Source organism: Prionailurus bengalensis, chromosome D2 (assembly GCF_016509475.1).
Source record: "Prionailurus bengalensis isolate Pbe53 chromosome D2, Fcat_Pben_1.1_paternal_pri, whole genome shotgun sequence".
NCBI classification, from domain to species: Eukaryota; Metazoa; Chordata; class Mammalia; order Carnivora; family Felidae; genus Prionailurus; species Prionailurus bengalensis.
Window position 1 is genome coordinate 41,287,294 of NC_057351.1, and position 15,279 is coordinate 41,302,572.

At 35.0% G+C, this 15,279-nt stretch overlaps 1 protein-coding gene across 7 annotated transcripts in view; it reads left to right on the forward strand.

Moving 5' to 3' along the window:
• Positions 1 to 15,279, forward strand: part of NRG3 (neuregulin 3) — a 1,064,061-nt gene that overhangs the window by 826,833 nt on the left and 221,949 nt on the right. The window lies entirely within an intron of this gene.

The window sequence follows — 15,279 nt, forward strand, 5'->3', positions numbered from 1 at the left end:
GAAAAGATATTTGCAAATGACATATCGGACAAATTTTTTAATTCTTACAAATACAAATGGTGCCAGGCACCATTCTCAGCACTTTACAATCCTCTTACGGCTCTGTGGAGTAGATACAAAAGTAACCCCTATGTCAATGATGAAAACAATGAAATCAAAAATAGTAAAATTCTTTGCCCGAAGATACACACTTAGTAAGTGGTAGTGCTACAATGTGAACTCCATAGGTTACGCGGTCTAAAAATAAAAAATGAAGAAGCGTGGTCTAAAAATAAAAAATGAAGAAGCAGATTCAAAAGCTGACAGAAAGTCTTTCCCATACAGTTTAATTATTATGAATCCTCACATCACTTCTCCTTCTTTGGAGCATCACTCTTTTTCTATGTGACTTTTCACACTGCTGTGCTGTATTGGAATGTGAGGTGTCTTCTGACAGGTCATGTCTAGGTCCCCATACAGTGCTTTGGGCCAAGATGAAGGATGAAGAACACAGTCCAATTTATCCACTGCCTTTCCTCCCCTCTCCACTTTGCACTGCCTTTCCTCCCCTCTCCCCAATTTGAGAGATTTTAAAAGGGTTCTTACCACTCAGATAGGCTGTTGGAAGCCCGAATTCATTCAGTCTCCAATGCAGTCTAATTTTACATACACAATATTTGCAGTTTATTTGTATATTCGTCATAGTTGACTTGTTACTTATGCATGAGGAGGGCTCCCCTTCACACACATTTAGACATTAATGTAGCTTTCTTCCAGTAACCATAATGTATTTGTCATTTTCACTGAAAATCTATGAGGGAATAATCTTTTTGAGTGTTCCAATGGCCTTTTTATCTGGAAGTCTCCAAGTGATACACTTTTGAGTGAGTATAGAGAAGAATTGAAAGAAAAATGATGGAAACTTTGGCCAAAGAATACGTGTAGAGTGACAGCAAAGAAACAATGACCACAAGACTAAACTGACCCTCACCCGAGGGTGTATGGAGCATCTGAGATTACCTTGCACATGACATTTGGTGCTTCCTTTTCATACTCCCCATTTTGGATGTATTTCAATCACATCTAATAACAGTACACGTATCCCTAGTTATTACTACTTTCCACAAAACACAGAGGAAACTATAATACCTTTCACCTATGTTAATAAGACTTCCCTGAATGCATCTATTTATTTACATTTTGCGCTCAGGCGCTGTTAGGTTTTGGGAATAAGTAGCGAAATTATTTATTTTTTTGGTGGTGTTCTATATGATGCTGATGATGGAAGATGACCAAAGTAGTGTGGTACCAAGCACACACCCACCATCCTCCTTTCCTTGAGAGAACTTTTAAAAAGAGGATGATAGCACAATTTCACTCTTGTGACTGACATGAAATGGAATGATTTGAGCTATTACCATCTTATTTCTAATTTGGTAGTACCATCACTCTTTCCGTTTTTATGTAGTTTTTAAAAACTGGACACACAAATGGTGAATAGCCTCTCATAATGTGGACTACAAAAGTGAGCACAGAGAAGTATAAAAATTGACCACATTGTTGGCAATAATCACAGACAGAAGGTTACAGGTTTCCTTTCTTTCTTTCTTTCTTTTTTTTAATTTTTTAATGTTTCATTTATTTTTGAGGCAGAGAGAGACAGAGCATGAACGGGGGAGGGTCAGAGAGAGAGGGAGACACAGAATCTGAAGCAGGCTCCAGGCTCTGAGCTGTCAGCACAGAGCCCGACGCAGGGTTCGAACTCACAAACCCTGAGATCATGACCTGAGCTGAAGTCAGATGCTTAACCGACTGAGCCACCCAGGTGCCCCTACAGGTTTTCTCTTAATAGTAGGGCCATATTTCAAACACCAACAGAGAAGTTTCATGGAATGAGGACTTCCTATGTGCAGAGAATTTTGATAGGTCTCTATCTACACTTTCCCATTTATTACCCACACTAAATCATGGTCATTCTATAAAGAAACTGATTCAGAGAATTTAATTAACCCACCAGAATTACTCAGTTTCTAGGAATTTACGTTCACTTTAACTTACAGATGCTTTCTATGGGGGGTATTAAAATGTTTGTGCTCTTAATTTTAAACCAAGCAATGGACATTTGAAGGGTAAAGTAATACAGACAATGTTGTTTTTGGAATAGTTGTTGCAAGAAGAGTCTTTTTATTTATCTAGTCTATCCATTGATTGATTGATTGATTTTTCATTAGGCTCTAACAGCAAGGCATTCTCCATCATTTCTTGAAATGAGCAGCTTGATTAAGTATCATGGCTAGCAGTATGATTAAAAATTCAATTTAAAATAGTTGAGGAGATAGGTGCATAATTATGACAGTTTGGGGTACAATGATTGTGTTAAGCAATATAATGCAAAGTACATAAATAATCTAGTTCACAACACACTTGCTAAAATTGTGAGCAGTTAAAATGAGTTTTTTATGATTCATATTATATAAGAATACATTTTTGAGAATAAACATTGGATCTTCTGAATTTTTGGCTTTCCTAACTTTTCAGTCTCTTCCTATGAATATGTTCTGTTTAATTATATTGGTTGATATCTTCATTGTCTCCGTTTTCTTTGGAATCTTGAATATTTCATACCCTCTAGGGGAGTTCTGTGGGAGAATTAATGTAAAATTGACCTGGCAGATAAACAGTTGATTCCCACTGTGTTTTAAATTATGAGGATATTATCAAATTTCCAGTTTTTTCATAATTTCTTATCTTCACAGAAATACTCAAGTGATTTTACCTGTAGGAAATTTCCCAATATTGGGCATAACCCACATCAGTGGCCCAGGAACATTTTCCAGACCTAATGGGAGTGTTTTGTGGATAATCTGTAAATGCTTCCCCTCAACTAAGAGTGAACAAGGTGGAATTTAAAATTCAAGCAAGTATTTCTATAATGTAAGAAGATTCAGATACAAGTAACATTTGTTGACGGCCTATTATAGTTCATGTAAGAAACTTTGGCAGGTATAATCACATGTGTTCTATATGTTCTGCCATTTAACTCTGACAAGTAAAAGATAAAATAGCTACTACTATTATTCCCATTTATTTTTGAACAATACAAATAAGACTTTAAGAAGGTTAGACCTAGATGAAGAAAACTATGGAGATTTATTACAGGTTACAAGAAGAGATAAACTGAAAAAGATCTAGCATGCTCTAATATCAAACATATTTTTTAAATGCCATTACTTCTTAAATATATTTCACCATAGGTCCAAATAAAGTCCTTCGACTGTTGCTTATACTTCTGTTATTGGTTTTTTTTTCATTTTTAAAATATAATTTATTGTCAAATTGGCTTACATACAACACCCAGTGCTCATCCCAACAAGTGCCCTCCTCAGTGCCCATCACCCATTGTCCCTCTTCCCCACCCCCTCCTGTCCTAAACAATAACTTCTGTTATTGTTTATATGTGTGTGCATTTTTGGTGTTTCATTATGGAACTTAATCGGCAGATTGTTGAAATATAAAATGGAGATTCTACAGGAGAGCAGGGGTTGTGTTGGGTTTGGTTACTGCTATATCCCAAGTGCCTACCATGCTTCCATCATATCAGGCATTCAGGTAGATTTTGATTAAATGAGTGAAAGAGAACTTGTCCAAGGCAACGTGTTTTACCAGTTCTCATTTTTAAATGTGTTTTTAGTCCATCCACTTCAAAACTGATTTGGTTGTCAATGAAATACCTATGATTTTGCTAAGTGTTATGGATAATTACTATAGTCACAATATTTTATTTTATAATAGTTTTTTAAGTTTAATTTAATTTTGGGATAGTGATACACTCAAATGGTTCAATACTAAGCAATAGAAAAGGGATTGCAATAAAGCTTCCACCCCCACACCCCATTCATCCAGTTTCTCTCACAATCATTGCTGTTAGCTTCTTATAAATGTTTATAAAGTTATAAATGACAATAAATAATATATTTGTTATATGTTAATATATAAAGAAATAATGTATTTATAAAAGCAAAATGAACAAAAAAATCCCTTTTCCTTTTTATGTAAATAACAGCTCATAACACATGCTGTTCCACACCTTGCTTTTCTGAATAGAAATAGATCTTCAAGGTCATTTTATTTTGATATATATAGAACATTCTCATTCTTTTTATGATTGCATAGCATATTTCTTTTACTCTGATTGTATATAATACAAAATTAACAACTCATCTGTGGATTTGCATTTAGGTTATTTGCTGTTTACAATATGCTATTTTCAGCAGTATGTAGGATTAATTTCTAGAAGTGGAATATCTGAGTCAAATATGTGCCCCTTTGTGGATTTAGGGATTTTACTTATTGTCATCCCTAGAGTGGTACCAATTTAAACTCTTAAACCTTCCCCAAACCCTCTATTTCTCCCAAGTCTCTTTGACAATGTTTTCTCAAACTATTTTATCTTTATTCAATCTTAGAAGAGTAGTTTTTAATTGACTTTCTCATGCAGTTTTTAATTGAATTTCTTTTCTGATGATGACAGAGCATCTTTTCATATGTTTAAGAGCTACTGTATTTCTTTTCCTGTGAACTCTCTTAATATATACCTTGCTCAATTTTCTTTTGGTTATTGGTCATTTCTTAAATGATTTGTAGGAATTGTTTATATATAAAGGAATTTAGGCCTTTGATAGTGACATTAGGTTCAAATACTCTTTTTCTTTTGACCTTTGCATTTTGTCTTTGGTTATCATAGTTCATGCCAAGCAGAAAACTTTCTCTTCTTCCTTTCTTCCCTCATTCCCTCCTTTCCTCCTTCCTTCCTTCCTTCCTTCCTTCCTTCCTTCCTTCCTTCCATCTTTCTTTCTTATATTAGAATGAATAGATTATTTTATGTTGTGGCTACTGGATTTTGTGTAATACTTTTAAAAGGTCTTCTTTGCTCCAACTTCATTCTATAATTATCCCATTTAAATTCGAAAGTTTCATTATGTTATGCTCAAATCTTGAAAAACCTTCAGGTTTCTTTTTTCCTAGATGATTACAGAGATTCCCAAATAATTTCATTAATAGTATTAATTATTAAAAGCACATGTATCAATAATTTAAATTATATTTATATGTTAAATATTGTATACTTATAAATTAATAGAATATAAAATAATAACAAAATATCAAATATGTATTTTGTTCTATTTCTGATCTTCTTATTCTCTTCTATTGATCTATTTGTCTGTTGATCAGTGTAATGCTCTTAATTATTGAGTCTTTAGTACACGTATTAAAATTCCTAGAAGGAGATCAAGTCCTCATTCAGTTTCCCTCCAATTTATTAGTAATATAGACTTAGGGGCTAATTGTCAACTGAAAGGTAGCCATGATTGAACATGAGTTAATGAAGCAGAAGAAGCCAGGCTACAAAAGTAAAAACTAAAATAAAGGAGGAAGGGAGAAAAAGAAGAGAGGAGAGAAAGATTGCATTGGTTCTGGGAGTGACATCAGGTACCTCTCTTGTCTTTTTCATAGCCAGGGCTGTCAACATTACCAAAGGACTAACCTTAACCCTAGTTAACTGGCTACTACCTTGCGATCCAGAGATCAATTCCATGGTCCTATGTAACATTATTTGCTTCATAACATCACTTCATCTTTTCACTTTTTAGGATTTTTATCTTCTAAAGCAAATATATATTACTTTAACATAAAACCCTATATTATTGGGGGTGATTCATTATTGGTCTACATTATCATAGTACCAGAAATTAGTGATACTTATCACAGTATATAATGAGCATGAGCAAAAACACACTGACAATTGTATAACCCTAGACTACTATGTTATCAATAAACTTGGAACTGAACTGCTCAAAATCCAGTTTGGTTCAGCAAAACAAAGAATGTTGACACTGACATCTTTGTGCTGACAAAGAAGAACTGAATGATATCCCAAGTGAAAACTCATTATTTGGAAAAGAACTTTCCCTAGGACAGTAGTCAAGGGTAGAAAGATATATCTCACAAATATCTCAGGTAATTTGATTTTTCCTATTTCATTGCTAACAAGCACGATTTAAAACAGACAGAGAGGCATTATCAACCAAGGGAAGATATGGATGCCACTCTGTCTTTCATGTGTCCTGGTGTGCAGCGTGCCCAGAAGCAGACCCTGTAGCCAGATATACCCATCTTATCTTATTCTAAACTTGAAAATGTTATTATACTGCCTTTATAGTGATTACCATCTGCCCTTGAGGGAGTTCTCTTCTCCCTTCCATAATCTCATAGTAGTTTGTATATTCTTCTCAAACAGCTTAATATCTCTTATTTTTCACACTTAATTTAATTTAATTCCAGTCTCTCTGCTGTTAAAGCCTCCAAGATTGGTATTATTGCTGCCATTTTGCAGGTGAGATGCTGAGTCATAATTTTAGGCGAGGTTTAAGCTCCTGGCTGTATTTGGGAAAAGGGAAAGAAGGAATCTGACATCCTTGGCTTCTGCAGAGAGAGAATTCTTCCAGCCAAAGGAAATATTAGGAAAAGAGTAGGAAAGATTAGGAAAGAGGAATAATTAAGATAGAGAAAACATTCCACCCTTAATGGCTCCATATACAAAAAAACACAGGTCTTATGCCACAGAACAAAATCTGATACATAATTTATTTTCTTGTTGCCCTTAAGGATCTAAAGTTGTGTCTAGGTGTCCCATCTATTTCACATTTTTCCAATCTTCCATTTAGAATTGCAGTCAAAGAAGGAAATGAGAACTTGACTTAACTTGTTTTTTGTATACCCAGGTTGCCCCTCACTGATGTCATCTTGCACTTGTTAGTATACACCAGTATTTCATAAATGCGTTTTAGTGCTTTGTTGTTGTATTTAGCACATTTATTGATTTACAGTTTAAGGATGTACTCTACAGACTTATCTTCTCTAAAAGTGTATTGTTTTCAGTCTTCCCAGTGAATCCTCTAAGAAAGCAGATGGTGGATTAGATTTGAGAACAAAGTTCCCTCAGGATCTGGGATATACTCCAATCAGCCTGGGACCCTAGAACTCATTTGTAAATATATGCTCTCTTATCTATCACTCTGTACCTCAACAGCTGCTCTCCAATGTCTGTTCAGCCTCTTCTACAAAACCTCTCTGACCGAAAATGTAGCCATACTAAGCATACTTCTTAATTCTGTTTTGTCTTAATCATGAATAAGTATATATCAACATCTTCAAATGGCAGGTGAATCTCATCCTACCCTGATTTTCCTGTTGTCCTGAAATACCAGATTCTTCTCCAACCCCCACCCCCAACTCCATCCTTCTTTTGACCTTTGCCTCTTTTCCCTTTTATATGTTATTATTTTTCATGTTTCTGAACCTACAGTTACAAGTGTCTGCCCATGGCTTTTATCATTAAAATAGTGTGATTTTAGTAATCCTGAGAGGAAGATAACCAATTATGAATGGAAAGTGGGTCACTAAGAAGCAAGTGATGCTAATTGTATCACACTGGCTCTGAGACCCTCCTGCCATTCAGTAGAAGCCATTGAGGAAGGCAGACCTTTCTATGACACATGCTAGTCTGTTAGTGATTTCCTCACAGATTCAACATTGAGCTTCTTCTATACTTCTCATGTAATCATATGAGATTTCAATATCAGAGAATGTAAAAACAGCTACATTATATTTGCAAGGGGAATGCAACTTAAGGAATTAAGTAAGCATACATTTTTTTTCCATCATTGGTAATTACTGATGAAGCCAAGACCTACAATGTTTATGAAACCATGAAGGAGATGAAAAGAAAGCAACCACATACATGACTGGAATTTTACAAAATAATTTAAAATTTTCCCAAGAATAAATACGCACTTATCTTGAAATATCCAAATAGAACTTTCCAGTAGGATCATGTGTTTTTCAAGTGTTTCTACCTATGTACTATGTACATATGCACTGTGATTAACTGACTTATTTGATTGTCCAAGTAAAATGTATAAGCAGTGCATTTTATAAGGGAATACAAATTCTCCATTTCAGAGTTGAGAAATAAAGATATAGAGCCTGCCCTCATGGCACTTATAAGAATTAATAATTATAGTAATGAGTTATTTATTAATACATGTGAAAAGTGCTAGGAGGTAAACATCCAGAGTGCAATACTGATATATAACATGGAAATTGAACCTTGTTGGGGAAGGGCTGTCAAGAATAGTTTCATTCATTCATCCATTCACTCATTCACTCATTCAGTACCTGCAATAGACCAAGCACTGTTCTAAGCAGAGAGACAAAGCATTTGTCTAAGTGTAGGGTGGGAGGCACATAGATTCAAAATAAATAGAGAAATAAATAAACAAATTTAGACAGTGATGTGGTAATTGAACAGAGAATGATTCGATTGCTGTTTTATTCTGAATTTGACTAGAAAAGAAAAATTAAACTAAAATTTGAATAACAGGAGACAAAAATCCATTGGGCGAGGGACTTTCCATGGAGAGAAAACAGTCAAGCAAAGATCCTAAGCTTGGGAGAAACCTGATATGTTCAAAACAAAACAAAACTCACACATACACCAAAAGGCCAAAATAAAATGATAAAACATGTTAGATGAAGATTAAGGTGACCATATAATAGCCATTCAAATCAAGACATCTTTGGGAGTAAAAATGGATGCTATGAGTAATGATAACCAGGCAAGACGCATGCAGGACAGTCTGGGCAACTGGACTGATGATCATTTAAGATGAGTGCTTCTCAACCGGGAAGAATTTTGGTCCCCAGGAGACATTTGGCAATGTCTGGAGATAGTTTTGATTGTCACTGCTTGAGAGGAAGTTGCTCTTGGCATCTAATGCCTAGAGGCATCCTACAATGCACAAGACAGCACCACACTGCAAAGAATTATCTGACCTAAACTGTCAGTAGTGCTAAGGTTGAGAACTCCTGCTTTAGAATGAGGAGAACAACACTAAGGAGGCAGAGACCAGACCATGTGCGGCTTTGTCAGCCAGGGTGAATCATTTTTTTTTCAATATATGAAATTTTTTGTCAAATTGGTTTCCATACAACACCCAGTGCTCATCCCAAAAGGTGCCCTCCTCAATACCCATCACCCACCCTCGCCTCCCTCCCACCCCCCATCAACCCTCAGTTTGTTCTCAGTTTTTAAGGGTCTCTTATGCTTTGGCTCTCTCCCACTCTAACCTCTTTTTTTTTTCCTTCCCCTCCCCCATGGGGTTCTGTTAAGTTTCTCAGGATCCACATAAGGGTGAAAACATATGGTATCTGTCTTTCTCTGTATGGCTTATTTCACTTAGCATCACACTCTCCAGTTCCATCCACGTTGCTACAAAGGGCCATATTTTATTCTTTCTCATTGCCACGTAGTACTCCATTGTGTTTATAAAGCACAATTTCTTTATCCATTCATCAGTTGATGGACATTTAGGATCTTTCCATAATTTGGCTATTGTTGAGAGTGCTGCTATAAACATTGGGGTACAAGTGCCCCTATGCATCAGTACTCCTGTATCAGGGTGAATCATTTATATTTCATTCTAATTGTGATGTGAAGCCATTGGAGATGTGTAAGTAAAAGAGTGATGTATCTCATTCACAGTTAAAAAAAATCTCTTTGACTTCTGTGTAATGAATGTAGGAGGGCATTGACAGAATTGTGGAGTTCTATTAGAAGGAAAGGAGGTTTGGTGCCTTGAACTAAGGTATTTTTAACAGATGTAGAGGGAGGTGTGTTTTTTGGAAATAAAGTCAACAGGACTAGACAATGGAAAGGATGTGAGGACAAGGGGGAAAATCATAAATAACATCCAGTTGAGCTTGAACCATCAGACAGATACTGTTCATATTGAGGGAGCCCTAACAACTTGAGCAGGGTTAACTGGAAGGTGAGGAGAATAGAGAATAAGCATGCTGCTCTAGCAAGGTACGTCTGAGATGTCTATCACATCTGGAGGCTAGAAGCTAGAGTTCTGGGAAGAAGTCAAGGCTGGACTTACAGATTTGTGAATCGTCAGGATGCAGTTAGTGGTTACAGTCATAAGAAAGATTTGAACCCCTAGAAAAAGTCTAAAGGTAAAAACATTAAGGAGGTCCCAGAAGGCCTATTTATGAAATAGAATAAAGTAGAAAAGACAAAAGTGTAGAGTGAAGTGGAACAGGTGGGGTGATGAGGATATGCAGGACAATTTGAGTTTACAGAGACCAAGAAAAGGAGAAAGGGGTCAGTGGTCTTAGATAACACTGAGAGGTGAAGTAATGTGTGAAGATTTGGCAACATGGAAGGTGCTTGTGATCTTGGCAGGGACAGTGTCCTAAGGTTAATGGGGAATGGAAAGCCGGTTGAAATTGGCTGAGAGAAGTATGAGGTAAGGCTTCATAGAAAGTAGTCACTATAGAAATGCATTACAAGACATTTAGCTCTGAATAAGACCAAGAAATAAGGTGGTAGTCAAAGAGGATAGGACGTTAAGAAATCACACACACACACACACACACACACACACACACACACATTTAAAGTAAGTGATAAAATAGAAAGTAGGAAATTGATGATGCAAAGGGAGAGAAAATAATTGCATAAGTGAAGCTCCTGAGGTGAGTGCAATGGAATTTGGTGAAGTGGGAGAGTTGCCCTTTTACATTTTGATAAAAGCAGAAGCACATCATTGGTAGTAATGGTAAGGAATACTGAGAATGTGTGCTAGGATATGGTGATTTGACAAAGAGGCAAAGTTTGATCCAGGAGCTGAAAGATGAGTAGTGCATTCATTAGAAAATGCAGGGGTGGGGGTGAAGGAGAGCATTTTGTTTAAAGTCCTTGCACAGGAAGCATTTTGATTCATTCGAATAGTTGAGAAAGAGAAGAAAAGAAAGCTCAGTAAACACATATTGAATAAAGGAAAAATTGTCATCAATCAAATGGAAGATGAATGTTTTATTTATTATTTTAATGTTTATTTATTTTGAGAGAGAGAAAGTGGGCACACAAGAGCACAAGCAGGGGAAGGGCAGAGAAAGAGGGAGAGAGAGAATCCCAAACAGGTGCCACACTGTCAGCATAAAGCCCAGTACAGGGCTCGATCCCACAAACTGTGAGATCATGACCCAAGCTAAACTCAAGAGTTGGACACTTAACCGACTGAGCCACCCAAGCATCCCCATGTCTTATTTCTTAACAAAGGGATTTTAATTAAATGTAGTTCTTACTGAGTTTGACTTTTAAAGTAATTTTATTTGAGGGTTTTGGCATAACTGGTATTATTCAGTGTCTTCATTTCTAGAGCTGTAAATCTTCCCAAAACAATTTGTTCTCAGGCTTTCTTTATGTTAATAGTATCAGTGAAGCCGCCTTGGACAAAATGTCCCAAGTGAATTGAAATTATTTCACCTCAAATGGTTTGTCATACCCACATTGAAATGAAGCAGTTTTGATTTACTACAGTTGAGGTGGAAGAGAGATTGCTGAAGGTTACAAACTTGATTCTGCTTTTATTGTCTCACTAAAAGTTGAACTTGATGCTCCAGTAACCTCCTCGGATCTGTGTTTTTTCAAGTGTCTGTAATGCTCAGTGTTGGGCATACCCTTGGATAACACTTTCAGGTGAGGAAGTTTGCAGAACACCTGGCTTGAAAGCAAGTTTTTCAGAAAGTTTTAAGTTTTAAGAATTAAAACCCGAAGTCAAACGTTTTCCCAAATTATAAATGACCAGATCAGAATATAGAGAAGTGTTTTTATGAGTCATGAAGTATAAGAGGAAAGACTTCTAGAAAGAAAAAAAGCAGGGAAGAGAAATATTTCAGTGAATATGAATTCTCCCTTTGAATAAGAACATATATAAAAATGTGAATAAATGTATGATAACCCACTGCAAGATATGATGAGACTCAACGTTCCCTCTCTGACCTCATCAAAACTAGAGAAAAAATTCTCAAGATTTCGATGTTTCAACAGAAAGGAATCTAGAGATTCCTGATTGGTCTCCCCCACCTTCTCACTGTGAAGATTCAGGAGGAGAAATTCAATAAATAGCACTGGGGTAAATGGAGAGCCATATGAAACAATGTAGACAATTTTCCTATCAAAAACAAAAATAAATTTCAAATGGATTGAATAACTAACTATAAAAAAGTTTTAAACTTTTAATAGAAAATATAAGACATTATTTTTATGATCTGAGCCTGAAAATATATACATTTAAAAATCTAAGACAAAGTGAAATTGAGGCAATCCAAGTTAGATCAAATTGATTTCCATTTCTCCTCATCAAACTCATGCCTTGAAAGAAAATAGAAATTATTTATAAATATGTGTGTAATATTTAAAGTAATTGGCACCTAAATACAAAAAAATAACAATATTTTCAAAAAAGTAAAAGATCTTTAGTCCCCCCCCCCTTAAAATTTACCACGGTGCAATAAAACTAGAAACAAAGACAGGCGAAAAGGAATCCAAAGACATTCACATTAAAATGACCAAACAAAAATCCCTTCTAAATAAAGCCTGAGATCAAACCCAAAACCAAAACCACAGATTTGAGTCAATTAGAAAATAGTAACAATGGATAATCATCCTTTAGAAACTCTGTTAAAAAAGTATTCAGCCTAGAAATCTGAGAAAGATAAGCTATTTCTTAAGTTAAAAAAAATGAGAAACCACAAAAACAATTTAAAAGAGCGTAAAAAGTCAATAAACTTTAAAAGGTAAAACTAATGTAATACATAAAATGTTTGGTTCTATGAAAATTCCAATAATGGAATGAAACAATGACCTAGAAAACAGTGAAGAAAATATAAATGAATGCTTCTAAGTGTTTTTAAAGTAAAAAATTAACTTGGGGCATGTGGGTGGCTCAGTCAGTTAAGCCTCTGACTTTGGCTCAGGGCATGATCTCACAGTTCGTGGGTTCGAGCCCCGCATGGGGCTCTGTGCTGACGCCTGGAGCCTGTTTGGGATTCCGTGTCTCTATCTCTGCCCCTCCCCTTCTCGTGGCCTTTTTCTCTCTCTCTCAAAAACTGAATTAAAATTATAAAAATGTATATGTGTTAATAAAAATTTCAAATTCCCATTCTGAAAAAAAAAGAAACACAGCAAGAGTTACGAAATTAAAATTTTAAACGTGAAATAAAGTTTTTTGAAAGTTTTACCAGTCCTCAAATTCTTTATAATGATTTTCATGTCATATTCTTTATTTTGAAGCATAGAGCATAGCATGTAAACCCAACTCATTTTATACGGTTAATACAAACCCGATATGTAATCTGACAGTGAGAGCAGTAAATTAAACATTTAACTCAATCTCACTTATAAATAATAATGCAGCCATGTGGGAACCAGTCTCCTCCTTCTGTCTCCTCTCTCTCTTTCTCTCTCTCTCTATATACATATTTATATTTATATTAACTATTATTAGAAATAATATATTTGTATTAACTATTATTTAACTATTAAAATGAATATATATGTGTATACATATGTGAATATATATGTGTGTATATATATGTGTATATTTATATACACATTTATGTTTATATACACATATATATTAATTTCTATTAATAGTTAAATAATAGTTAATAAAATAGTGTAACTCATATCTAATGATTCAACTCTTGTACTCAGTATGTTCAGTTATGACACTATGTTCTGTGTTGATCAAAGCTTATTAGTTTAAAAAATTTTTTTAGTGTTTTACAAGAGAGAGACAGAACATGAGTGGGGGAGGAACAGAGAGAGAGGGAGAACCAGAATCTGAAACAGGCTCCGGGCTCTGAGCTGTCAGCACAGAGCCCGACATGGGGCTCAAACTTGGGAATGACGAGATCATGACCTGAACTGAAGTCGGATGTCCAACCCACTGAGACACCCAGGTGCCCCAATCAAAGCTCACAGTGATTTTATCAACTAATTAGTTTTGTAGTGCTTTGCTCTTTTCTAGATAATTTTCTTGAAAATTCTCTATTATTTTCATTTTTATTCTCTAAGTTTTCCTAAGTTGCTTTCTAAGTTTCTTCTGTCTTGCAGACTTTATACTTTCTAAAATGATTACAGTTTTAATTAACTAAAGAAAAATACATGCACTTTTCATATAAAATACTTAGAAACATGTAATTATTATAAAAATTTCCATAAAATTTGTTAAAAATAAGTGGCATGTTAAAGTTGTAAGAAGATATTTTGTTTAATTTCAAAAGGCCTACTTCCAAAATGTTCATAATATGTATAGATCTTAAATTTGTATGCAGTATATATGTTCTAAGTTACTAATTTAGTATTACATATTATAGAACCTTTAAGATTTCTTTCAAGAATGGTTAATCAAGAAGCACTACAAGTGTGTACAATTCAGATCAACCATTGTTCATTTTAGAAAGTCCAAAACATTTCACATGCAATCAATCTTACAAATTCCAGAAGTGCCAGTCTTCAGTTTAAAAGTGAGTGTATAAATTGCATTCCCTGAAATGCATTTGGTCCTCATAATGACTTGTAGCCAATCTGTCCCTTGTTAGTGATGACATTAAACACTAACAAACAGGTTTTGGTGACACCTGTTTCTTGCCCATTGACTGCACTGATCACTTGAAAACCACACTTAGCTGAAACTTGGTAAACAAAGATGAGCCCCTCATGCAGAAAGAATGAATCTTAGAATATATTAAAAGGCTGTTATGTCATGACCAAGTAGGGCTTATTCCAAAGACATATGGTAATAACTGGTTAGCATTAGGCTATGCATTAATAAAAACATTTAATTACATTGGTAGACCTCAGGAAAAAGCCAGGTAATCATTCTGAAATACAGAAGGCATTAGGAAAATAAATATCTATTCCTCCTTAAAAACTCTAAGTGAAACATATTGAAAAGTACTTTTCTCCAGTAATAAAGAATAATTCAAAACAAGATTTGGACTGCTAAGACAAAGTAAAACAAAACTATTCTGGACAGATAACCAAAGCAATGACAAATAGCCAAAACAATTAATATAGGTATAGATAAAGAATATTACCAATATATGCATTTAATGTTTTTTCTACCTGGAATCCCCAGGATAAATGAGAAACAATTAGATATGCTTTGCATGTTCAAAATGTTGGTTGATTTTAAAATTTTCCTAAAAATCATTTCATTTCCTTTTTAAAAATGTTTATTTATTTATTTTGAGAGAGAGAGAGCATAAGTAGAGAGGCAAAGAAAGAGAGAGGGGGAGAGAGAGAATCCCAAGCAAGCTATGTGCTGTCAGCTCAGAGCCTGATGCAGGGCTCGAACTCACGAACTGCGAGATCACGACTTGAGC